The sequence below is a fragment of the Vulpes vulpes genome, chromosome 10 (genome assembly GCF_048418805.1).
Source record: "Vulpes vulpes isolate BD-2025 chromosome 10, VulVul3, whole genome shotgun sequence".
NCBI lineage: Eukaryota > Metazoa > Chordata > Mammalia > Carnivora > Canidae > Vulpes > Vulpes vulpes.
This window is the reverse complement of record NC_132789.1, coordinates 100,296,741-100,322,913: the sequence shown is the minus strand read 5'-3', so window position 1 is coordinate 100,322,913 and position 26,173 is coordinate 100,296,741. Positions and strand designations below refer to the sequence as shown.

Genomic DNA, 26,173 nt, shown 5'->3' with positions numbered 1-26,173 from the left:
AAACGTTTGATTTTATAGATTATGTGTCTTATTATTATGGAAGTGACAGTGTTGTCCTGTAGCTTTCTACAACCTAAGCAGTAGTGGAAATTTATCTCATTTGTCAAAGATCGTTTGATATAAGGAAAAATGAATTTGCCTCCTTTATTATGGCTGCAAAATACCCCATCATTTGGTTATAGTGGAAGTCCCTTAATCAATGAAATTTTTCTAGATGTTATAGGTTTTTTCGGATCTTTCATTTTTTTTTATAAAAAATGATGTGATTGTCTTATGCATTCTTTAATACTTTTATTGAACGGAAAGATACTCTGTACGATTGTATTAATTTTATTTAAAAATCTCTTGATTATGGACTTCTATCTTTACATACATATATTATTCTGATCAACAATTTCAGAAAAGTACATCCCTTTTTGTCAAAGATCGATCAAATTAAATGAGTAGGAGTTTTCTGTAATGCAGTGTTTTGAATGTTACCATGAGTCACTCTGATATATTAATTACTTACATGACTCTCACGATACCTTAATCAGACCATTACATTTAATTGCATGATACATTTCTGAGTGGTTTTTATGTAGGATTGCTTGAGGGAAAACACAGGCATCACTAAATGATTATTTTCTAAAACGGAATTCACTCTTCTTTTCTTTTGTGCAGATTCTTTTTTTGTGTGTTTGTTTGTTTTTGGTGCAGATTCTTGATGTAGTTTCACATCAGCTAAGTTTCCTGCCTAGAATCACCAGGAGACATAGAGCCTTACATTAGAATTTAGGGATATTCACCTACCAGTCCAGTGCTGTTAGCTCACCTCTTTCTAACACAACCTCTTTTGTACCAAGAATCTTGTTTTCCTTGAGTAAAAATGAAAGTAAAAAAAAAAAAAAAAAAAAGAGTCATTTGTAAATCTTGGAGAATTAGTGCATCTTCTGAAAATCCTACATGGGTAAATATTTTCAACCCTTTAGGGAGAACTGAGAAAACATTTTTTCCTTGGAAACTTTTTTTTTTAAGAGATTTATTTATGTATTTGAGAGCGATGGAGGGAGAGAGCGAGCATGCACACATGCACAAGAGGGGAGGGGAGAGGGAGAGAGAGAATCTCAAGTCGACTTCCCAGTGAGCCCGGAGCCTGATGAGAAGCTCGATCTCAAGACCCTGAGGTCATGACCTGAGCCAGAATCAACTCTGATGCTTAGCTGACCGCTACCCAGCGCCTGTTCCTTGGAAACTTTTAAAAACATATTTTTAATGCATCGTAGGCAGCCGCGTACACAGTTAGGGGACCACGTAGACCACGTAGACCACTTGGCCAGCTCAAATGCTGTGAACCGTGGAGCGGAGAAGCAGGTGACTGTGCAGGAACTGTCCTGAACTGCTTATTTGCATGATGAACATTCATTTTTATTGTTCTAAAATGTGAATAGAATGAAGGGAAGTTATGGAAGACTTTGGAATCACCTCAGCAGATAAGGATACATTTTCGATCTATACATAATCTGGCTTACGTCTGTGCCGGGTTCCAGGTTTTTATAAAATTTGGAAATAAAGCCTAATACACTTGAAACACTAACAGGAAAATAGTTTCAAGGGGTAGAGATGCATATACCACTGGTGTGACGTGGTCTCCTCTCTCTCGTCTGTCGTCGAATTATGTAGATGTAACTATATATATTATATATAGTTATATATTATATAATATATACTTATATCAATGTGATATATTATTAATAAGTATAATTATTATTTTAAATATTATTAATGATCATTATTATATTATTAATATATTATTAATAATAATGATTATTATTTTTTTTAATTTTTATTTATTTATTTATGATAGTCACACACAGAGAGAGAGAGAGAGAGAGAGGCAGAGACACAGGCAGAGGGAGAAGCAGGCTCCATGAACCGGGAGCCTGACGTGGGATTCGATCCCGGGTCTCCAGGATCGCGCCCTGGGCCAAAGGCAGGCACCAAACCGCTGCGCCACCCAGGGATCCCAATAATAATGATTATTATTTATAGTATTATAAATATTATTAATTGATAATAATCATTATTAATTAATAATTATTTTTATTATATATGATTATATTTATTATATCATATATATAATTCTATTTATATAATTCTATATATTATATATATAAAATTCTCTATATATAATTCTCTCTCTAAGTATTTGAATATTGGTCACAGAGATGAAGTTTAGGCCGGAATGAAAAGTAGACTATGAACAAGTGGGAGGGAAAAAAATGGAATATTTAAGGTGTTAAATTATGGAAAAAGTGGAGAACACATTAGTGTCACGATTCATGATTGTGGAAGTAATGACATGAGAAAAACATTGAAGAAAGAGCAGTCTGGAAATCAATACTTGCTGATAAAAAGGAGAAAGCATAAAATGAGGGAGGCCATCTGGCAAATTGTTGTTGGGCAGAAAAAAAATTCCTGGAACTTCAAAGTTTCTTTCTAGAAAGAAATGGCAAAGCTTTGTGCCATTGAGTATAGAAGACGAAAGAGGTGGGAGCAAGGTATCGTGGTGAATGGTTAGGTCACCCACATAACTGAGGGTACTGGAAGGACGTTCAGGGGAATAGGGTAATCTCTGCAACTCCATGAGCTATATTTTAATTTTATTTAATTTTATTATTTTTTATGAACTGTATTTTTAAAAATTGGTATAAAGTTACAGAGTTATGATTTCTTACCCTGTTTTTTGATTGTATATTTTGTCTACTGCAACCGGAGTCCTGTTTTGAATGGAGATGGAACAAATGGAAACAGGAAAACAGGAAACATGAAAATGTAACAGGAAAAACAGGAAAAATATAAATCTGTAATATACATTTTTAAATCTAAAAAATATTTGGATTTTCACATTTATGTCTTTGTTTTGCACTTATATTTTCATATGGACATAAGTTGTAATATCCAGGTCTAAAGTTTATAATTAATATTTTTATGTTTTTTTTTTTATTTTACTGAATAATTCATATCTTAAAGAGAACTACATGCTCTGGGAGTCTTCTAAATTATCCTTCTATAGTTTTCCTTTTTCCAATATCAGGATCATATATTTTTATATTTTTAAGGCACTATTGTAAGATAAATCTGAGCAAATGAGGAGGGTGCAGGGTGTATGCTATTTTTGAGTATGTGCGTTTGTAATTTGCAAATAGCCAAAAGCATTTGGCTGTCTCCTTATTCTAAGTAGTACAGTGGTGTTGGTCCTATCCACTTCTGGATAAAGCATTTCTGTTTAAGAAAAAAAAAATTAAAGATTTTTAAAAATATATTTGCGAGAGAAAGAGAGAGTGTGAGACCACAGAGTGGGGGGCAGGGGTGGGTGGCGGAGGGAGAGGGAGAAGCCGACTCCCTGTGGAGCCCGAGCCCTTTGCGGGACTCGAACCCAGGACTCCAGGATCATGACCTGAGCCGAAGGCAGATGCTTAACCAACGGAGCCACCCCGGTGCCCCATGCATTTTAATGAAATGCATTTTATTCTTAAAAAGTAAATGGATAGAAACCCTTTTAAGATCATTGATCTTCCAGGCACTGATCTCGTGGTGCCTGATTGTGTCTAGATTTGCCCCGAGTCTGGGCTCGGTTGTCTCCCCCCACTAGCTGTGGCCAGGACGGCCATCCCGGGGGTTGGAGCCCGGAGCTGGAGGGCTTCCTGTGTCGCCGGCGTGTCAGCTTTGGGTGTAGGGGCATCTGGGTCAAGTGTCCTGGGAGCGCAGCCACAGGACACAGGGCACGGGCGCTGGGGGCCTCCTGGCCGCGGCCGAGGCCGGTACAGTGGGCTCTGGGGTGGGGACGGGGTGGGGGCACCGCCCGTCGGGGGCTGCGGGGAAAGGCCCTGGCTGGCAGCGGTCAGGTGCAGGGGGGGGCCCTGCTTCCCCGAGGCCGGTGCTCCCGGGAGCTGGGCGGCCCTGTGGGTTCGTGCGTCCAGGCGGGGGTGTTGGGGCAGTTGGTGTGTGGTGCCCTGTGAGCTGCGTTCAGCCAGCCTGTTGCTATCTCCAGGAGCTCATGGGACACGGCGGGGGGAGGAAGCAGGCTCCCCGCAGGCCTAGTGCAGGCTCGATCCCAGGACCTGGGGTCACAGCCGGCCCGAGGCAGGTGTCACCCGCCGAGCCCCAGGCCCCGGGTTCCCAATGTTTAGTTGAGCGTGTAGCCACCACTCTGCGGAGCACTGTGTCCCGGGCAAGGTCCCGGGGCCACTGTAGCGTCCCCCTGGACCATTCCCTGCGCAGCAGCCCCCGGAGCCTGGCCTAGAGCCCAAGGGGCCCAGGGGCTTCAAGGGGCATGAGGGGGAAGGCCTGCTGGCCCCGCTGCACACACGGAGGGCTGGGCCTGGGCCCAATGGCTTGCAATGGGCCCTGACGGCCACACGTCCGAGTCCCCTGTGTCCCCTGTGTCCCCTGCCCTGTCCACCAGCGCCTGGCCCAGCGCCGCCCCCAAGGCCAGGCCACCACTCTCGGTGCCCACGGATGGCGACCATGGACCCGCTGCTTTTCCCCGAGAGTAACTAAAATAACGAATTCTCTCGGCTTCCACCTGAAGACAGTGTTCAAGGTGCTGTTTTCTCAGGTCCGACGGGAGGCCGGCCCAGGGCGGTGCTGGGTGCGGGCGGCGCCAGGGCCCCTGTGTCCTGGGGACAGGACGGTGATGCCCGCGGAGCTGGAGGTGTGTCCTGCTCCAGCTGGGGCAGCGCCCAGGTCACCAGGCACGTGCTGCGGGCCCCGACCCTGTGACCCGGACTCGACCCAGAGCCGCATGAAGTCCAGGCTCTGGGCCCTCGTCGGCCGAGGAGCAGCGAGCGTCCAGACATCGTAGGATGATGGTTGCAAGGAGATGGATGGACGGGCGGACGGCACTGACCCCACGTCCTTCCAGGCCGAAGTCTCTAGGGCGCGAGGCCGACGTGCCCCGAAATCGCTGCTTTCTCTCACTGCCTATATATTTAGCAAGAACAAATGGGAATTTAAGCAAATCACTTTCACGGCTCTTGATTTATTCCCATCTTGGTGACTCATGAACCATTTGGGCTTCAAATAAATGATCTTGGTTTGATAGTCAAAAAGGTTTTCCAATCAATGTTTTATGACAAAGTCTAATAAAAGTTTCTATGTCTAGATATTTCTTCTAGATCTTTCTTTCTTTCTTTCTTTCTTTCTTTCTTTCTTTCTTTCTTTCTTTCTTTCTTTTTTTTTTAAAGGTCCCTGAGGGTAAAGTTAGGTTGATTCTGGTGAGCTCTCTTGGCTGAAGACTATTTGCTGGTACCATTCTCCTAGGATTTTAGATAATCTCTCTTTCTTTTTTTTTTTTAGATAATCTCTTATATATAGTCTGGGAAACTGTATGCTTCTCTCCATTACATTTTTCAAAGGATAGCTTTTTATCATTCTGAGAATTTATTTCTTTTAGCCAAAGTGTAGTCCTACGTGGCTACGATACGCTAAGATTCCCTGTGGGATAATGAAACCCTCACATCGGCGAGTATTGCAAGTGTTCTGTTCTCTTTCTTCCTATTTCGTCTTGTTCAGACTCCTTTATCATGAAAGCACTTAGGTATCACATTTTATTAGAAAAAGATGATTCATTAGAAATTCTTGGCTGTGCATTATGGTTTTTTTTCTTTTAAGTATCCTTTTTTTTCATGCTGTTTTGACCTAAATTTGGCTGGAAGTCATTTAATATTTTCGTGCTCGGTTGACCTGTTTTCTGACTTATCATGAAGAATTCTTCTTTTTAAAGAAGTTTAGAGGAATATTTTGGGAAGAAGATTGTATTGGCTTGCTCTTGGGGCATAGCCAACCGCCTCAAGATTCAGTGGCTTAAATCGATGATCATTTACTCTTCAAATGCCCGTGGCTTGTCGGGCCCGGCTCCGCTCAGCTGAGCGCCTTCTTCCGGCCACTGTGGCTGGGGGGCTGCTTGTCACCCTAATTCCGTGGCCGCCTGGGGATGCTCTGCCCCGTATCCCCGTCCTCCGTCTTGGGCCATCAGAGTAGCCGGGGTCCAGCTTCAACCGCGGGGCTGACCGAGGCCCCGAGGCTGCTCGGACACCTGCTCACACCTGGCAAAGCATCGCTTCTGCTTCATGCTCTTTGTCGAATCAAGTGACGTGACGGAGCCTGAAGTCAAGGGATAGGCACCTGGTCTTTGTCGATAATAAAGCCACAGGAGGGACCATGTTGAGGATTGAGATCCAGGACACAGTTTACAAAAATAAATAAATAAATAAATAAATAAATAAATAAATAAATACATACATACATACATACATAAATAAATAAGAAAGGAAACAAGAACTTTGTTTTATGAGTACGTGTTGGGTGTATTTTTCATATTTGTAGACAGTCAGTTCTGACTCCTTTCAGATATCCTTGAACGTGAGCATGAAGAGGAGTAGATCTTTGTTTTTGTTTTTTGTTTTGTTTTTTCCTTTATTTTGTCTGCAGAGGACTCCTCCTGGCATTCCTTTGCTCATACAAAATTTGAGAGGACTCAGTGGGGCTACGGGCGGGTGAGAAGTGGCAGTTCTGGCTTCACAGTCTTATACTTAAATATGCATCATTCTGATTCTGCTGGAAAAGTGGCAGATTTCATATTCTGTGGTTGTATTTTGAGGGTTAGGAATCTAAGCGTGGATTCAAACTTGATAACTGAGGGGGATATAATGAGGGAAGACTATGTGCAATGTATTCTCTAATCATTTGTTAAACACATAAAGATTTTTAGGACTTTGTGGATTGTAACTCTGCACAGCAAGGTATATAGGGAGTCATGAAAGGATAGGACAGATAGGATAGATTAAAATATTATGAAATTCTATTTTTTTTGACATTTTTAAAATTTACCCAACAGATCTTTATTTAGCATCTGTCTCGGGGATACCCTGGCAAACGTGATAAATGGTACCGAGACCTCACAGTACATATATTCTAGTGGGGGAGACAAAGATAAGTAAGGGGTGATGCCCTCCTGGGGGGACGCTCTCCTGGGGTGATGCCCTCCTGGGGGGATACTCTCCTGGGGGGACGCCCTCGTGGTGTGATGCCCTCCTGTTACCATTTAAAGTCAGAAAGGGTTTGGAACTGAGACCATCAATGAGATGGACAGGACGTTTGATGACCTGATTACAAGTAATTTCAGGGGCCCCCGGGTGGCTCAGTCGGTTCAGCCTTCAACTCTTGATTTCAGCTCAAGTCGTGATCTCAGGGTCGCGGGGTCGTGCCCTGCGTGGGGCTCCACGCTCAGCGGGGGTCTGCTTGGGATCCTTTCCCTCCCTCTGTCTCAGCTCCTCTCCCTACTTGTTCTCTCTCTCTCTAAAAACAAATGAATCAGCCTTTCAAAACCAGTAATTCCTTGGACAACAAACTCTTGGATTGTGCTTTGGATCTACACTTAGGTTGTCCGTCTTGAGGCAACGCTCAATCCACCGTAAGGCCCCAGATAAACGGAAACCGTTGTTTCAAAAGAAGAGAGTTATTTAAATGGAAGAAATGGTGCATGTGCGTGTTGTGCCGTGAACCCCACGGCAGCCGCCGAGCCACACGTCCATGCGGGCCCGGGTGTTTCTGCCTCGTTGTGGACGGCTCGGCTGCCTGGGCCTGTTGCCGCGTCCCGAGGAGGCTGGGCCGCTCGGCCACGGGCCTCAGGCATCGCCCGCCTGTCCACGCCGCCTGCACCTGGACAGACACGAGCTGCCACACGGGGCCGCGTCTGAGGACACTGTTCAGGAAGGTCTGGGCCCGAGTGGCTCCTGGACAGAGCACAAAACCTGAAGACCTTAGAGATGTAGGATGACGGGGAGGAGAAGGGAGGCGAAGCGCTCGGCCCGCTGTCTGCACCTGAGCTGCTCCGTGTCACCCGCCAGACACGGAGGAATGGCCCCGGGGTCACCGCCCGATTCCCAGAGCCTGGGCCTCGAGGCGCCATGTGGCCGAGGCCCTCGTGGGCCTGCACGTGCCCAGCACGCGGCCTGCTGTGGGGAGCGCCCTGGGCTGTGCTGCGATCGCCGTGTCACAACGGGGACAGGTGGCGGCGCAGGTGGACTCGGGGCTGGGCTGGCCGCTGAGGGACACGTCACCTCCAGAAGCCAGACACCCGAGGAAGCCGCTTTCCACGGGAGCCTCCGGGCCATGCGACCGGGCCGGACCCCAGCCTCCGTCTAGAGGCTTCTGACTCCTGGGACGGCAGGCGATGGCTCTGCTGCTCCCTCTGTGAGGTCAGCCAGAGCCGCGGTAGGAACCAGGGCCCTCCGTGGGGGGGTTATTATGATCGACATTCTTTTTTTTGATATTTTATTTATTTATTCAAGAGAGAGATATACATAGAGAGAGGCAGAGAGAGAAGCAGGCTCCATGCAGGGAGCCTGATGCGGGACTCGATCCCAGGACTTCAGGATTATGCTGTGGGCCAAAGGCAGGTGCTAAACCACTGAGCCGCCCAGGGACCCCCTGTTATTGACATTCTTGTGTGTGTTTGCTTGGGGCTGCTCTAAGATACCGTAAGCCGAGCGGCTTCGACGTCTACCATCCCCTGGCGCTGAAAGCCAGGAGCCCAAGACCGAGGTGTTTGGAGACAGCACACACGGTTCATGACAATTATTATGTGCATTGATTTTATTTTGTTATATTTTGTTAAGTGTGTTTCTTGGTGATCTCTACACCCATGGCGGGACTCAAACTCATGACCCTGAGATGAAGAGTCCCATGCTCCTCTGACCGAGCCAGCCAGCCACCTGTCATTATGTGCATGTAAAAAGGCAAACAAAAAGCTCAGAATGTGAAAGCTACACTATTCTAAGCTAAACTCTTAGGAAACAGAGAAGGATTTTACCCATAACTTTCATTTGACCAGGGTGGTTCTTTAAAAGGGCAGCCCAAGTGCCGCCTCCAGCTCAGGGCCTGATCCGAGACCCAGGATCGAGTCTCATCTCGGGCTCCCTGCATGGAGCCTGCTTCTCCCTCTGCCTGTGTCTCTGCCTCTCTCTCTGTCTCTCTCTCTCTCTCTGAATGGATAAATAAATAAATAAAATGTTTAAAAAAATTCTTTAAAGGGCAGCCCGATTGGGAGTTGGCCGTGTCCTAAAGGTACCGTGACGTGTCGGTTCCCTAGGTGGTACCGTTGGTACTACACCTGGGATACAGTCCCAGGTATGGGAAATGACAACTTAATAGTTCTAGAAACAACTCCCTTTTAGGATTCTAGAGAACTTCCTTAGTGGTTTTGGAAGTTCTTCAGGTCATTCATGGCATCTCCTGGGTTCTGCGTGAGCGTGGGGCCACTATGCCATTTTGAGCATCCCCAGTAGTCCCGCAGGTGGTAGGCAGGAGAGCCTGTGTAGACAGAGAGCAAGGGGTGGCTGCAGTCTCCTATATAATAAGCAAACCGTATCCTATTTGCCACTGGAATCTGACTTTCATTAGATTTGTCCTGGATCAATAGGGCTTAAAACTTCAGGGAGTCGTCCAAGAATATGCATTACCAAAAAGATGGGTTTCTCGCTGGGCAGGTACTGTGTGTGTGTGTGTGTGTGTGTCTGTGCGTAAACACAAATTTTGCATAGATGTCAGACCATCTGAAGGTGCTTCAGAGCTTATTTATGGCCCCCCAGGGCCCTCCTCTAAAACCCTTTGTGTAAGTGTGAGGCAGTTTCCTCTGAAGGTCTCTTGTTTGCTTTAGCCTCATCTCCAAATCTGGCATCGTTATTGGCCTCTAGAGCCTCAGCTCAATCCCACAGGCTCCTGGCTCATCCCTTTCCTCTTGGTTCCGGGTCAGCACTCACCTCCTCATGTCTGACCTCACAGGCCCTCGGGAGCTTCTCTGGATGCCACGATTCACAAGCTGCCCTCCTCCTTCGTTCGTTGTGGAATATGAGAAGTCAGTCATTGTAAATCCCTGTACATTTTGGCAAACTATTGCCTGAATTATCTACTTTCTTTAGGGATCTTACTTGATTTTTATTTATTTTATTTTATTTTTCAAGGTTTTAGAGTACAATTTGTCATGAATTTTTAATAAGTATGTTTGTTCATATGTTGGTTCCCTGAAACATAGACTATGTCTTTATTTTTTTTCTTTTTTTAAATTTTTATTTATTTATGATAGTCATAGAGAGAGAGAGAGAGAGAGAGAGAGAGAGAGGCAGAGACACAGGCAGAAGGAGAAGCAGGCTCCATGCACCGGGAGCCTGATGTGGGGTCCAGGATCCGGGTCTCCAGGATCACGCCCTGGGCCAAAGGCAGGCGCCAAACCGCTGCACCACCAAGGGATCCCGACTATGTCTTTAAAATGCATTTTTTCCTATGTAGGATCATATATGTCCCTGTTTTAAGTACTACACTTTTTTCTTTTAAGATTTTATTCAAATTCAACTTCGTTCCCATATAGTGTTAAGTCCTACACTTTTTATTAACCTTTGCAAAGCACATTAAGTTTGCTGTTTGTTGTGTGAATGAAACGATTTTTGAGTAATAAGAATATCGTATTGGACAAATGGAATAAAAATATATATATGTATATATACATTTATATCCAATTATATATAATATATGTACATTTATATACATTTATATCCAATTATATATATAATATATGTACATTTATATACATTTATATGCAATCATATATATAATATGTGTACATTTATATACAATTATATGTATAATAGATGTATTCTATATGTATGTATAATGTATATATACGATACATATATAGCATCCTACGACTACTTTGCACATCAGCATCCTATAGGTGTGTGTCTTGTTTGGCGTGGCTGTCTCATTCCGTTCTTTCCTACAGAGCACAGAAAGTCGCGTGTGTTACTCCTAAAACTGTTAGAAACATTGCGCATCTATGCACTTGAGCGTTGAAAACCAGAGGACAAAAAAAAAGAGAAAAAAAAAGAAAAAAGAAAAAAAAAAGAAAACCAGAGGAAGAGGTTCAATCAAAACCTTGACTTGAAAGGCGACCCAGTGCCTAGAGCCTTGCCGCAGCTCTTGCTCCCCCCTGGAGTGTCGGTTTACCCCCTTTTCCTCCCAAGTGAAGCTCCCTCCCTGAAGTCCTGAGCCTCGCAGCCCAATGCGGGCCTCGGGGCCTCTCCATCGAGTCCTCGGCCTCTGCACTCGCCTCATTGCGCTGCGATCCCCGACGGGACATCACTTGTCCCTCCCTTCTTACCCGCCCTCCCACTGCACTCAGGTCTTTGAAGTCACACAGGGTCACTGTTACCCAGCGCCGGGCACCGTGTCCTTTACTCAGCGGACACCCAGGAAATGCCTGTTGAGCTCACAAAAGGCAGCTTAAGTCGCTCCAGGAGCAATTGGAGCAGGGGCTCGAGCGCTCTCCGGATTAAGACACACGCTTCTTACTGCCACTGTCACTACAGAGTCCTTGTAGAGGGTCATCGGAAGCCACTCAGTAGCGGCACCTAATGAACATCCTTTGGATTCAGAGCATCGGCTGCGGACGCTTCTCTCAGGAAGTTTACAAGGAAGGTGGTTGGAAATAACAGGCTTCAAGGCAAGCAAAGTTAACAAAAGGCAAAGGAACCTAAAACTACGTAAGGCAACCTTGTGCGAGCTATTTGCATATATATTGAGAAGCTGTAATAACAGCGATTGGACCCGCTGTGGCAGAAAGAGCAGGAAATAATGGAAAGTAAAAGTGCAGAGATGGTCCAGTGTCTGTAGTGTCCCTTCAGACACCGAGCGCAGTGGCCCTTATGCTCAGGCGAACCACGAGCCGTGGGCATCCGCTCGCCCTCTTGCATCCTCATGAGTGGAGGCGACGAGTCGCAGCAATACAGCCGAGGCGGGTGGGACGTGGGCAGCCGACAGCCCGGGTTGCAGGTACCTGGTGCTACTGAGTGATGGACGCGGACCGGGAGTACTGGTTTTGCATTTGGTTCTGTAAATTTGCAGCCTATTTAATGTAAAGAATATGGGAAAAAAAAAATGTCTGAGACAAAGATTGTTTCCTGTGACCAGTGGAGTCAGGTGTCTCAGAGTTAGTAGATGAAGAAGTATTTAAAATAACTTGCTCTTGAGAAAGGATGAGCTCTGAAACCTTGCGCCATTCCTTGAGAGCCCCGATGCACTGCCAGCCGGGCATTTCTTTCCAAAATGAAATGCTTGAAAACAAAAACAGAAGCAAAAGCAAAACCCCAAATGAAATGCCTGCGTGGATCCACACACACACACGCACACACGCACATACACACGTGCACACACACAGGGGGTGTATGTATTGTCCACATATATGTGCATAGATTTTTGGAGCCTCTATTCTAAATTAAAACCAATTTATTACAAAATCTCTGCCTCCCTATAAGCCGTGCAAAATATAAATGAGCTAACCTAACCGAATCGAACAAACTGGGGGAGCTGGGTAGGAGTCGCCTGGCGCGTTGAGGAGGTACGGGGCCTGTTCCCCACAGAGATGCTACTCGGAGTCCTCTCCCCGGAGACTGTGACGGGGTCGTTACCAGGTCGCATCAGCATCAGCTCGAGCACCGCCTCCCTTCCCGGAAGATGCACCACTTGAGGAAGAGGCTGTCTCTTAATCGGGCAAATTTTACCCTGAAAACTACTTGCTGATCACTCGCAAAACTAAAATTTAGGGAGGTTTTTGTCCGGCACCCCCGGGGGCGTGTGGCCTTGAGGACACCTGTCGCGCTCCTGGCCGTGCCCTGGGGGCCCCGGCCTGGCCTGCCCCCCGCAGCGACGTGTCCTGTACCCCCCTCGCCCCCCAAGTCCCTGCGGTTCAGTCCCCTGGTGACAGGTGCTTCAGTCTGTGCGGGACCCCGAGAGCCCGAGAGCCCCTCCTGTTCCCTCACCTCTCTGCTGGGCTTTTTAAGTCCTTCATTTTTAAATCAACAATTTTTTCTTTTTCTTCTGGAGCTATTTACCTCCATGTCGTCCCATATACGTGCGAGCAGAAGTGAGCGAGCTCAGGGTGCCCAGGGGGCTCAGCTGGGATCTCGGGGCCCGGCATGCAGCCCCCCACACCCCCCCACCACTTGTGCTCTCTCTCTCCATCACATAAATAAAAAAATCTTAAAAAAGAAGGAAAAAAATACAAATAAATAAATAAATAAAAAGAAGGAAAGAAGTGAGCTCATGAGAGGGCTACCTAATAAGAGAGAGATACTCTCATATTAAAGAAAATTATACCGTAGATTCAAAGCAAAAGTATAGGAAACCTAAAAATAGTGTCATGAATTTTCAAAACAGTCTTGAATTCTTCGGGTCTGCATTTGGATGCTCTCCCCCGACGCTTCATTCTCCTCTGATTAAATCTGTGCCGTTTTCTCAAGCTCACAAATATTTCATAGAAAATGTGAACTTTTGTCATTTGCATAATGACATTATATTGTCGTTACCTATTGTAAATATTAATATTTCAGCTAAATTAAAGACCTGATTGGGCCATCAGTAATTAGCTCAAATAAAGACCTGATTAAACCATTGATGATGAACCTAAGCACATTTTACACATTTTTTTTTCCCCATTGGAAAAGCTTCAGATAAATACTTCAAAAACTCTTTTTGGAAGCCAACCTCTTTCGTATTTGGAGACTTCTGTATTATCTTAAGCTGTTTACGATGAATAAGATATTTCTTTCTGTTTAATAGATGTAGTATTAAAAATTTTTGTGATTTCGGTTTTATCAACCTGTGCGTATTGTGCTCACTTTTAAATTTATAACTGGGTGTTATGAGGAATCAGAATAAATCATTTGTCAAATAGACGAACTCCCTCTTCCCAACTTGTCTACTTAGTAAGTCAGATTTTTATTTATAGCAAAATTATTTTAGAAACTTAGGGAATCGGGTGACTTGGTCTGTCACATCATCTATTCTCACTATAGTTCAAAAAAAAGTCTTGGTGGGTAAAAAGTCTTTAGTCTCCAGTAGATAAATTCTGCTTCTCTGTCCCTTGTTGCCGTGCAGGTTTCCCTTTTTTGTCCTCTTCTTCCCATCCCACGTGCCTTTCTTTTGAAATCGTGAACCCTTGGAGCTGACTTGACTTCTTTCCAGCCATCAGTCAGACCTCCCGTGCCGTCCTTTGATTTCCTACCATAGGAAATAGAATAATCCAAAGTTTGAACCTGTCACAGCTTCAGTGGTTGACCTTTGACTCTTCCCTTTGGGGGCGCTCATGAACTCCACGTTCTGAAACGTGATGTTCCTTCTGGGGCATTTTCAGGTTTCAGATGATTGATTATTTTGTTTATCAGGTTTCCTTATAGAGCAGTAAACATAAAATTAATCGAGAACAGTAGCTTGGATCTAGGTTGGTAGCCGTAGAGCCATGTTGCCAGAACTTGAAGATGAGCTGTTCCACTCCCTAGTTGTGTGACTTTAGCAAAATATTATCAGCTTTGTGTGCCTCAGTTTTCTCATCGGTAAAAGTGGGATAGTTTAGACACTTTTAGTGTAGGTTTAATGAGTTAATAGAAGTAAAGTGCTTAGGTCAGTGTCTTCCCATTGAAATGAACCAGTACGTGTTTGCTCTCATCGTGATCGCAGCTTGAAAAAGTCTGTCCCCGTGCGCGTCATGGGCATGTATGGCAAATGCTTGTTGAATGAATGAATGAGTGAATGAATGAATGAATGAGTGAATGAATGCATAATGTCCCAACTTAGTATTCTCATAAACACCTGTGCATTTTTAGAGCTTTCTCTTTGACTTATTTAAAGGTATTAGATGTACAAAACCTGTCTTAGAGCTTGTAAAATTCAGGTAGATTTTTTTCTGGCATTTTATGTCAGTCAAATCAATTAGACAATATCCCTTATTTATTTTTAAAATAGTAAAACAGTAGCATTCACGAATGATGACCCTGGGCTTAAACATGAGAAATGATTGGTCTTTTGAATTGAATTTCAGCAATTTTATCACTATTTTACTACTATTAGACATACCACTACTTAACATTATTTACATATGTATTAAAGGAGCAATAGAGGCAGTACCCTGAATTTCCAAAGTCCATGATATTATATTTGTGGATATGTGTACACAAAACTAGAACTATTTATTGATGAAATATGATGAAATAAATCTATTATTCTCAATCAGTTGATACTGGAATAAATGTTCCCTGTCTACATTTGTTTCCTTCATTGAAGTATTCAAATTAAATCAAATGATCTTGTTTTTAATTAGACTCAATTTAACCCTGTTGTACTTTCTCAATGTGTGGATCCTCTGTCATAGAAAATGGCATTTCATAGTTCTTAGCCTGGAACCTCACACACACAAAAAAATATACTATTCTTTTATTCTTACTCTCCTCTTCATAATAGTGGGAAATACCTTACCCTCTAAGCGGATGATTTATTACAATTTTCCAAAACTATTTTAACAGGTAGATGAAATTTGACTCAAGATAATTGCATTGAACTACAATGCAGTTGCAGAAGTAAGTGTCTGCTTTCAAAACTTATGTAATAATTAGGAATCGCCCATGGCAGCTGGTGAAAGGGGAATATTGCTAAAAACCACTTCCTATTTCACTACAAAACTCAATCAGCTTTCATAATGGCAAAGGGAATGCTCCCTGGATCCCCTCTCAATTCAAAATCATTTGTAAGTAATTCAAGTTTAATACTGTGAATATTACTTTTTGTATACCTATTTGTCGAATTATCAATGATCCATTATATCTCCTTATAATCTAACTGTATCATTCTTAAATCTGGAAAGATTTAGAAAAAGGGTACTAAATTCCAAGGTGGAATTTGCAGAGAAAAGATAAGTGAAATGTTACTTAAGGAGTTGAGGCTGGCCCAGCAGGCAGGAAATAAAAAGAGATGTCATGTGAGGGCAATTGCCTTGGGGGTGTTCCATAAACTCATTGAAATATACTGGAATTTAGTTTTTTTCTCACCTCTTCAAACATATGTAGAACATGGAACTCCATTTTAGGTATAATTCATTATGAAAAAAAAAAGTCTGTTTTTATGATTGAAATCTTTGAGAAATGTTCAGAATAGAACTGCTTTATACTTTATTCCACTCTGGAACCATGGTACAGAAAGACTTGAGTATTGTAAAAGAGCTGCCATCTGCAAAATCCCATGCATATGTTTTTAACAGTTCTCAAAAGAAATATGTAAACTACCTTTCTCCTCCTGAGGAATGAAATTAATGATTGGTGGGCTGCATTTCAACAGACCATTTACCTTCCGTTGTCATAAATATTAGCTGTCTGACAGGACACTATTAACTAGTCCCCAGGAAACTAATTGCTGAAAAGGCTTACAGGTGATTTTATACCAGAGTCATAGAAATGCAGAAATTCTGACAGCAAGAGCACATGAAAACTTGAGAGCTTAGCAAGAAAATCAACATTTTCCTGCTCCTGAGAGATGGATCATAGTACCGGTGCCACTGACAGATCAGTTTACCTTTTAGTGCAGTACAGAGAGAGAGGATTGTAGGCTGTCAAACGCTTCAACAGGTGAGAAAAATGGTAGAGCCTTGAGGTAAAGTTGAAAGGAATCGTGCCTGTTGGATTCTGTGCAACGCTCCGGTACGTTTTAATTTCTTGGGATTTAGTAGGCATTAATTTCTTAATGTAAAAGACATTCCATCTGAAACGTTCCATTTTTGTCTGGGGAATTTTGAAATAGTGCAAATATTTTTAGTTCTCTACAGTATTAAAGAACATAACCATTTTGGGTTTGGTAAAATACAAAGTCTTGTAGCAGTGACGTTGTTCGCCCAATTTCTTCTCCGTAGAATGAATGCCCGTTGAACATGGGTTATGAGTTACTGTGTTGTCTTTGGTTGTCAGTATTGAATAGTAATTTGCCTTTTCTCTTAGAATGTGTTGCCTTCTCGGTAAGATGGCATTTAAACTGTATAAATTTTCACAGATCAGTTTCCGGATAAATTTTCATAAATCAGTTTCTGGAATATGTTGTTTTTACTCTTCTCTTTCATTGCTTTTGCTACTGATGCCAATTATTGGATAAAAACAACTACAGAAAATTTAGTTCTCCCCCCAAACCCCTCAATCTGAATCTCTGTGAATGGCGATTTTCCTGACTGTTCCCCAGTAGATCTTATTCCTGAAAGAATGCACAGGCATCCTATCAACTATATCTTGTTCCTAAAGGAATGCACAGGAATCCCCTCAATTCTATCTCCATCCGTTGACATTTGGAGTTTTCTTGATCTCTGATAACTCCCACTTGTGTGCATGCAATATTTTTGGATCTGTGATAGTTTGCTGTGCTTAACACGTGTTTATGTTATTACATTTTCTCATAATTAACATGACGAGGATTACCTAAAGTTTAGGGCTTATTAAAGAAAACATTTTTTAATTGCAAGATTCAGATCAACTGAATTTTTTAAAATTTAATACAAAAATACAAAAATTTAGTACAAAAGTTTAGTTTTCGTACTAACAAAAACTGTATTTAAATGAAAAATATAACGGGCTGCCTAGGTGGCTCAGGCAGTTAAGCATGCGTCTCTTGATTTCAGCTGAGGTCATGACCTCCAGGTCTTGTGACCTAGCCCTATGTGGGGCTCCCTGTTGAGCATGGAACCTGCTTAAGATTCTCTCTCTCCGGGATCCCTGGGTGGCGCAGCGGTTTAGCGCCTGTCTTTGGCCCAGGGCACGATCCTGGAGACCCAGGATCGAATCCCACGTCGGGCTTCCGGTGCATGGAGCCTGCTTCTCCCTCTGCCTGTGTCTCTGCCTCTCTCTCTCTCTCTCTGTGACTCTCATAAAAAAAAAAAAAAAATTAAAAAAAAAAAAAGATGCTCTCTCTCCTTCCTCAGCCCCTACCCCAGCGCACTCTCTCTCTCCAAAGTAAAATTAAAAAGATGAAAAATATAATAAATAAAGAACAATACAAATATATAATTATTTAATATAATTCAATTAAATAGATTTTAACATTTACTAAATGTCAAATAAATCAAGTATTTATATTTTATTCAGTAATATAAAGCAAAAAATCGTTTCATTTAGCCTTACAAAAGTATTTGGGAGTAAACACAGTTGGCCTTTGTTGACCATTTGCCATGATGTCATGCTGTCAGCATGTCATGGTATCATCCCAGCGCCAGCCCTGGTTACTAGCCTGTGGCTTTGGGTAAATTCCCTATCTCCCTCTAACTCTCTTTTTTATTAAATGGAGATATGTAATAATACATAAATATATACTTTAGAACTTTCTGCATTGATGGAGATGTTCTATATCCTGTGGTATTTAGTATGGGAGTTGCAGGAAGCATGTAGCTCTTGGGGAATTCATATATGACCAATGTGATCAAGAAATTAATTCTTAATTTCAGTAATTTAAGATTAAATAACTACGTGGAGCTAGTGACTACCTTATTGGAAAGTCCAGATTTGGGGAGTTGTTGTTTAGTTGTTAAATGAGGTAATACATGGGTAGTACTTTAACGCTCAGTATATGTTATTATAACACTAATTATCATGGTCCATACGTGGTTACACATGTGTGTAATACACAATATTCCTTTTAATATAGCAATTATGTGAAATAGTCATTACTTCTCAGATGTGAAAAACGGTTTCTTTGGATTAAATAACTTGCTACAGATTATAAAGGATCTGGGGTTCATACCAAGGAATAATGGCTAATATGACCTCTATTCATGCTCATGTTCCTGTGGTTTTTTCTAACAAATATATTTTAGTGTATGCTTAATATTCAATTCAACCAACATATTTACTTTCTATTTTTTAATTTTTTTATATTTACTTTTTAAAAGTCTGTCTTTAACCACCTATTCATTAACATTTTTCTAGTTGACCAGCTCTTTCTTCTAATATACATGAATGGATATTTTATCTTTACTGAGATCCTTCCGGGCGGGGGGGAGGACATATAATAAACAAAAATATTTTGAGGACTTTCACCTCAATTATATTTTAAAAACATCTTTATTAAACATTTGGAAAACAAATATAGGCACAAAAAGTTGGCAATATTTGTATACGTAATTTTAGTATTCATTTTGTTTCTCCTATGCGTTTTCAAGGGAAGAGTTTATTTGAATTAAATATAGAATATTTAACTAGAATATTTCTTGACTTTTGTTAATAACTATTACTGCATTCGGGATGAAAATCACCTGAGAGTTGGTTCATATCCTAGAAGCTCTCAGGGGTTATTACTTGGTTCAAATAGAATAGTAGCCTGGTAAGGAGAGAGGTCTCCTGTGTATCATAACACATCCTGACAAAACCACCGCACGTCAGAAAGAAAACAAGAAGGTGCGATGGATTGTGGCTGACAAGTTGGTGAGGACACCCACTGGATTTCTCACGAATGCGTATGTACGGTTTTATTTGTTGGCTACGCTTAGTATTTTGTTTAAACATTTTTTTTTTTTGTATTGGAAGGTTTTTTAGAAATGATTGTGTTTAACAGCACAATGAAGACCATTCTTGTAGGCGTTGATTTGATGAGGGCACTAGATCTCTGCAGTCTGATGCCAATGACTGTCGTATATTCCCTATTTCTATGTTTATAAAGGCAAAAAAAAATATGGCAGTTTAAAAATAGGATAAGCTACAACTGGGTAATCTTAGAATTTTTTGTGTGTGTGTTCCTTTAGTTCTTCTTTTCTATATTCTCCTCTATCACCAGTCATTTTAGCCTAAATAGCTGTGTCAGGATTAAGATGTAAAATGCTATTAGGATATAGTGATTCTATGCTTAATTATGTAACACTCCAAAATATTTGCCATTTTTAAAGTAAATATTGTAAAAGATTGAAAGGAGGATTTGTATTCTTAAGTTTCAAAAAATACACAATGACTTGCACCATGTGGCTTATTATAAAATCTGTTACTTTCATGGAAACTTCTCAGTGCATAGAATGGTTTGACACAAAATACAGGCAGAATGAATTGTAGCTGTTCAGGATTTGGTGAAATATCAGAGAAAACAAAACTAAACTTTTGTATACATATAATCAAGATAATTACTCTAGGGAAACATTTCTAGAATTGTTCTTTTTGGAATTCTTGTTTAGTATTATTTTTTCTAATCTAGCATAAAAAAAGGGTTAACTCAACCTATTTTAAAAAAACTCAACCTATTAAACATTTATTATGAGATTCTCAAAAACCTTCATTATGTGAAAGTGCTTGGAAAACTTTCAGGAAATAGGATAAATATGTGACATTTCCCAAACATCAACTTCAGAAACAGCCCATCCCCCCTTTTTTCCTGCTGATCAATCTATGGGGTTATTACAAGTCTAGAATTCTGTGAGTGTATTGTTATTTGGGGACATTTCTAAATGCTATATGCAATTTTATTTTATTGCTTTGCATGGGTACAGTTTTAACAATAAAGTCTGAAATTGCTTTAGATCTTCTATTTGCATCATATTTGTAACTCCCCATCTCCCCGGGTCATGATATCACCTGGTGCTTCGTGTTTATCAAACTCAGGAAATTTAACCTACCACTATTTGTGAAGTGGGGCTGTTCTCAAAGATATAATAGCTAAATAAACTTTGTAATTTTGTATTTCCTTTTTCTTTAACTTTCTTTGCTCCCTATTTTATTTCATAACTTATTCAAGCAGAATTTGAAAAAAAAAAAAAAAGTACAAACAGATTTGGAAGGCACAGTTCTGAAAATTACATTCTCTGCCCCACCACTACTCTCCCAGAAGAATGCAGTGAGAAATGTTTGTGAATGATCTTTTTTTTATCTTTTTTTTTTTTTTTCTGGAGATCCTGCATCTTACTCTCAGAATCTCAGATTAACATATAGCCTTGTGATGTTTGTTAAAAAACAAAACAAAACAAAAAACTACAAAACGTTTTCAGTAAGTGCTTTGAATAGAAAACCAGTGTTTTGGCCAAATTCCAGTTCAAGTAATTGTATTCTCCTTTCCTAAATCATACCCTGTAATTTTCATTCTCAAATCGAGGAAGAGTCTTAACAATTGGGATCATTTAAGTCTGTGCTTCAATTTTAAGCTCTTTAGATCTTTTGGATGGGAAGCTCTGAGTACCATCAGTGCTTAAGACGACATCAGGTTAGTTGGTCATGCTTTTGGCCATATTTCTAAGACCTTCCTTTAGATGGAATGGACAAATTATGCAGACATTAGTGCGTTACATTATTTCATTTTCATTATATTTTTATTTTTCAATAAATCATCTATTTTAAATTATTTATAATGAAAAAAAAGAAAACTGTGTTGTGCCTCATAATTTTGCTCTGTGAGGTTGCTTGTTGTGCATCGTCTGACACGGGAGCACAGCAAGCGGCTGGTGCATCGTGGAATCACCACCACCCGTGCAGCCAGCAGCTCTCCAGGTGCAGAAGTAAAGTTGCATATGTGTATTTATAAGCTCAGGTACGTAAGTTATTATAATACAAACAGGGGGTGATTTATTTTTTTTAAATATTTTTTTATTATTATTTATTTATGATAGTCATACAGAGAGAGAGAGAGAGAGGCAGAGACACAGGCAGAGGGAGAAGCAGGCTCCATGCACCGGGAGCCCGACGTGGGATTCGATCCCGGGTCTCCAGGATCGCGCCCTGGGCCAAAGGCAGGCGCCAAACCGCTGCGCCACCCAGGGATCCCCAGGGGGTGATTTAGAAGAAAAGAGCTACCAACTTTGTGTGTTTTTATAAATTGAGGTCGGGAACGGTGCGAGGACAGAGTCACGATGATTGCGCTCTGGTATCTCACTCTCTGCCCCGGCCCACACGGGGGCTGTTGAGAACCTGGAATGGGGCAGTGAGAGCTGAGATTCTGCTATACCTACACACGTAACAGAGAATAAATTTGAAGACAGGGTCACAATAAATGTGAAATACACCAAATTTTACATTGATTAGATATTACATATTTTGGATATATTAGAGTAAGTGGAACATCATTATTAAAATTCATTTCACCTGGTTTTTTTTGTTTTTTTTTTTTTTACTTTTTATATCTGGCTCCTAGACAATTTAGAATTGTGTCCGTGCTTCATGTAATATTTCTGTTGGACAAGGATGCCCCACATCTTCCAAATATTGCAGGCACATTTTCTTTGCCATTTTAGTTTAATTTTTTTGACCCTTTCAAGTCTTTTATATTTGCTTGCTAATGATTCCTTAACTGCCCAGTGATTTGATTTTTTTTTTCCGTGAAAGTGGTAAAACTCAAGTGAATTAACAGCATGTTCTAGGAGCATTAGACTTCTATGAGTTAAAAAGGGCTAGATTTTGAGTTGCTTTAACAGCAGTTTTTCTTGCATCTCATGCATTATGTTTCCTTCCAAGCTTTTGTTATGACTTCAGTTAAAACACTTGGGAATATTGCTTTGTTTTATTTTCTGCATTTTAAGGGACTCGATGCAGGATGAAATCGTGGAATAAATTATATGATATTACCAGACACGCCGTACAATCTCCTGTTCTGGGGCTGATAGCCACTTACAGGGATGGACAATTTAGCACAGATATTACATTCAAATAATTTCGAGGCAAAACACTGGGATCATTGAACCCTGCTTTTGCTCCCATCACCACCACCAGCAAGCACAAGAAAGCAGGAGGGGCCAGATGCTCAGTGCTGTCTCGAGTTTGCTTGGTGCTGGTAATCTGACCCGGGTTCACGCGACCTGACCTCGGCGCTGCTGGAGTGCGGGGCTCGGTCCTCGGCCCTTGGCTCCAATAAAAAGGGAATCCTCTAGTGATGCCCCCAGGGTGTGAGGCAGCTTGAGGCCATGGAGAAGACTGATTTCTTGAAAAGCTACAGGGATGATACAAATTCTCGATTTTTGCTGAATCCCGTGTCATCCTAGGCAGGGAGGGTCCTGGAAGCAGTCGCTGCAGGACTGTGGCACAGGCTGAAGCTGCACACACGTCTCTACTCCCTCCTACTGACGGACGTGCTGCCTTTGCTCGGTGCTTTGACCCCAGGGCAGCTCCCCACGCGGTCGGAGCTCGGATGCTCCAGCCCGGTGCATGGCTGCTAGTTTGTCTTTCCCCGGACTCGCTCACGTTAGAGCAAAACCTCCGTTCTTTCTCGTTGCTGCGGCAGGTTCACTTCGCATACATGGTTTCTGGTAGAGTGTGTGTGTGTGTGTGTGGGGGGGGACCTGACCCTGATCCCAAGATAGGCACCTGATCTATTTGGGATGCTCAAACTTTGTGTTTTTTTTGGGGGGGGGGTTATGGAGTTGAAGCCAGAGAGAATATAATATAGTCACTCCCTAGATGCACCTGTTCATAAACTTTATTTATTTATTTATTTATTTATTTATTTATTTATTTTTATTTTTTATTTATTCGCTTATTTATTTTTGGCACAAGGGTCGCTTTGGTGACGGGCGCAGGTGCAGGCTAGCGCTGGAGCAGCCCTGGTATGTCACAGACGTTAGCCGTGTCAGCAAAATCCTTGCTAGGGTTTAGAGTCGCAGAATCAAAGATCCCACCATCCTCCCCGACTCTAATACTTTTAAGGTAACGGTCTCTAAACCTGTGCACCAGAGCTGCCTGTGACCATGGGAGCACCTCTGTCGGCACAGTCCAGCTGTGCAGCAGCTGGCAAGGCGCGGCGGTCGAGCACGGGGATGTCACTAGCGTAGCTGAGGAGCTTCATTTTTAAATTTTTATTTTATTTGAATTAATTTGAATTTGACCTCAAATAGTTGTATATGGGACAGCAGAGGCTGTAAAGCAACCCTCTTTATTTATTTTTATTTTTTATTTTTTAAAGATTTTATTTATTTATTCATGAGACAGAGAGAAAGAGAGAGGCAGAGACACAGGCAGAGGGAGAAGCAGGCTCCATGCACCGGGAGCCTGATGTGGGATTCGATCCCGGGTCTCCAGGATCACGCCCTGGGCCAAAGGCAGGCGCTAAACCGCTGAGCCACCCGGGGATCCCCTGCAACCCTCTTTAAGTCATCTAACGGCTTCCTGAGCAGAAATGTCTCAAATTGATGCCAGAGTTGCCCTAGTTATTGTCCCATGGATACTCTATTTTTTTTAAGTTTTTTTTTTCTTAGAGGGTTGCTAAGGGCACTGAGGGAAGACAGCCTCGTGGAACGGACAGACCCGTGGTTTAGGAGTCAGGCAGATGCTCCGTGATTCAGCGTAAGCCCCGTCGTCACTGCGTGGGGGTCAGTGACCGCAGAGAAATGATCAAACATCCGTCTCATCGTCTGTAGTAATGGGAGTTACAATACCCCTGTCGTGGTGTGATGTGAGAGCAAATTAAATATATCGAGAATATGTTTGTTTGTTTGTTTTTTTTTTTTGAGAATATGGTTTTAGAAGTTTAGCCTGCTGCCCATCACTGTTGTTAATCAGTAAATATTTGATATTATTGGTCTTTTTCTTTCTTTCTCTTTTACTTTGTATAATTGTTAAAATACCGATTTTAGAGGAGAATATGGTTTTAGAAGTTTAGCCTGGTGCCCATCACTGTTGTTAATCAGTAAATATTTGATATTATTGGTCTTTTTCTTTCTTTCTCTTTTACTTTGTATAATCGTTAAAATATCGATTTTAGAGGAGATGAGGTGAGGTGAGCTGCTAGATAAATAATAAACAATAAAACCTACCTTTGCCAGGAGATTGAATTTTTGTGCCAATATACCTGGGACATACCTTGAAAAGCATACCCCGGTCACCATATCAAGATGTCACGTACCCTGATATTCCGGTCACTGTCGTATTTTGGAAGCAGGTGATGCTTCATTTAACTGTTGTTTTGGGGATCGTTCCACGTCTTGAAAACAATTTATTCTCTCAAAGTGGAAATTCTGTTCTCAGCTTTCGACAACTGCTCATGGTTATCATGATCTACCTGAATCGAAGGGTAGAGTCATCATTAAAGACGTTTGGCCGCTCCGTTTAGTCCGCGTTTAGATGATTTTTAAGTGTTCAAGTGACGCTTTTATCGCCCAGATGTGTCCGACGTCGGTTGCTGAACTGCCAGGGAAGTGAACCTTTAACGATTCTGTGTAACAGTCCGGGTCCTTGTCTCCACGTCCAGAAGGCCGCGCGGCCCCTCGGACTCGGGCTCACTGTGATATATACGGAATATCAGCATCGGACATGCCCCCTATAATGCCGCCCCCCTCTATCATTCTGGTGGCCTCTATGTGTGGGTGATATCACCTGTATTCACGGAAGTTCATATTTATCTGGTAAATGCCCCACAAGCAGTTTCTGGAATGTTTCTATTCCTATAGCATGCGTTGGCTTGATGTGTCAAGTTGTGAGATTATTTATGGGTGTCCCGTAACTAGTGGATTCCTCAGGCTGCGTAGCTCTGTACCCTGTAACGACCTAAGATATTTGTATTCTTTTCTCACAATACCTGATCTCACATTCTCTAAATTGTATCACTCCTCTTTATTGATTTGGGCTCGGGACCCCATTATTCATTATATTCTAAATTCCAAGCAAAAATTAAACCAATTGTTGTGTTTTTTGCAGGAAAAAAAAAAAAAGAATTGTTAATAGGGCCGCTCTCTGCTACCCAGGTCGAAAGCCATCCTGCTCCCGGTGTTGCTTGCAGGTAGCAGCTGGCGGGGGGCGGGTTACTAGCACCGCCGCGCACGGGAACTGTCCCACCATTGATGGGCCGGTGTTTTCACTTTACTCTCCTGAATCTCCTCCTCTATCTTTCTCTTTCTGTCTTTATGAAATAACAACTCAGAATGGAAGGTGAGCTCGCCCTTGGACACCGAGCCAGGCCAGCTGGCGCTCCCGGCCTGGCGCTCCTTGTCCGCGGCCTCCGGGCCCGTCCCCGTGTCCGAAGCGGACTCCTGGCCTGGGCCGCCGAGCACCGACGCCCGGGCCTGGCCGCCAACTGCAAGCACCCGGAGAGCGACCAGAAGCCCAGGCCTGCACCCACCCCAGAGCCTCCGAGGTCACTCAGGGGGTGCGTCCTGGGCATATGCAGATTCTGGTTTTTTACTGTCTTCAGATGATTCTGATACGCAGTGTGGTCCGACAAGCTCCACGGCCAGCATCCTGGTCGGACCAGTCGGGCTTCACCAGGTGGCCCAGGGTCACCCTCGGCTACTTCGGTCGAAAAGGTAACACAAGGGGTTCGGCTCCTCGGGGTCTTAACTCTCAGCACGATCCTCTTAAAATAACTGGCTGCTTTCACCCTT

The 26,173-nt window shown here is 42.5% G+C and overlaps 1 protein-coding gene across 12 annotated transcripts in view; it reads left to right on the top strand.

The window, feature by feature from the left end:
- SPOCK3 (SPARC (osteonectin), cwcv and kazal like domains proteoglycan 3) overlaps positions 1–26,173 on the top strand; it is a 407,001-nt gene that overhangs the window by 31,727 nt on the left and 349,101 nt on the right. Inside the window, exon 1 of one of the 12 annotated variants that reach the window (XM_072725011.1) lies at positions 18,108–19,351. The exons of 10 other annotated variants lie outside the window; for them this stretch is intronic. The gene's annotated coding sequence lies outside the window, so the exon portion shown is untranslated. Of the gene's footprint in view, positions 1–18,107; positions 19,352–26,173 lie in introns of those variants that run through there. One more of the 12 variants, XM_072725009.1, reaches the window with a different exon arrangement.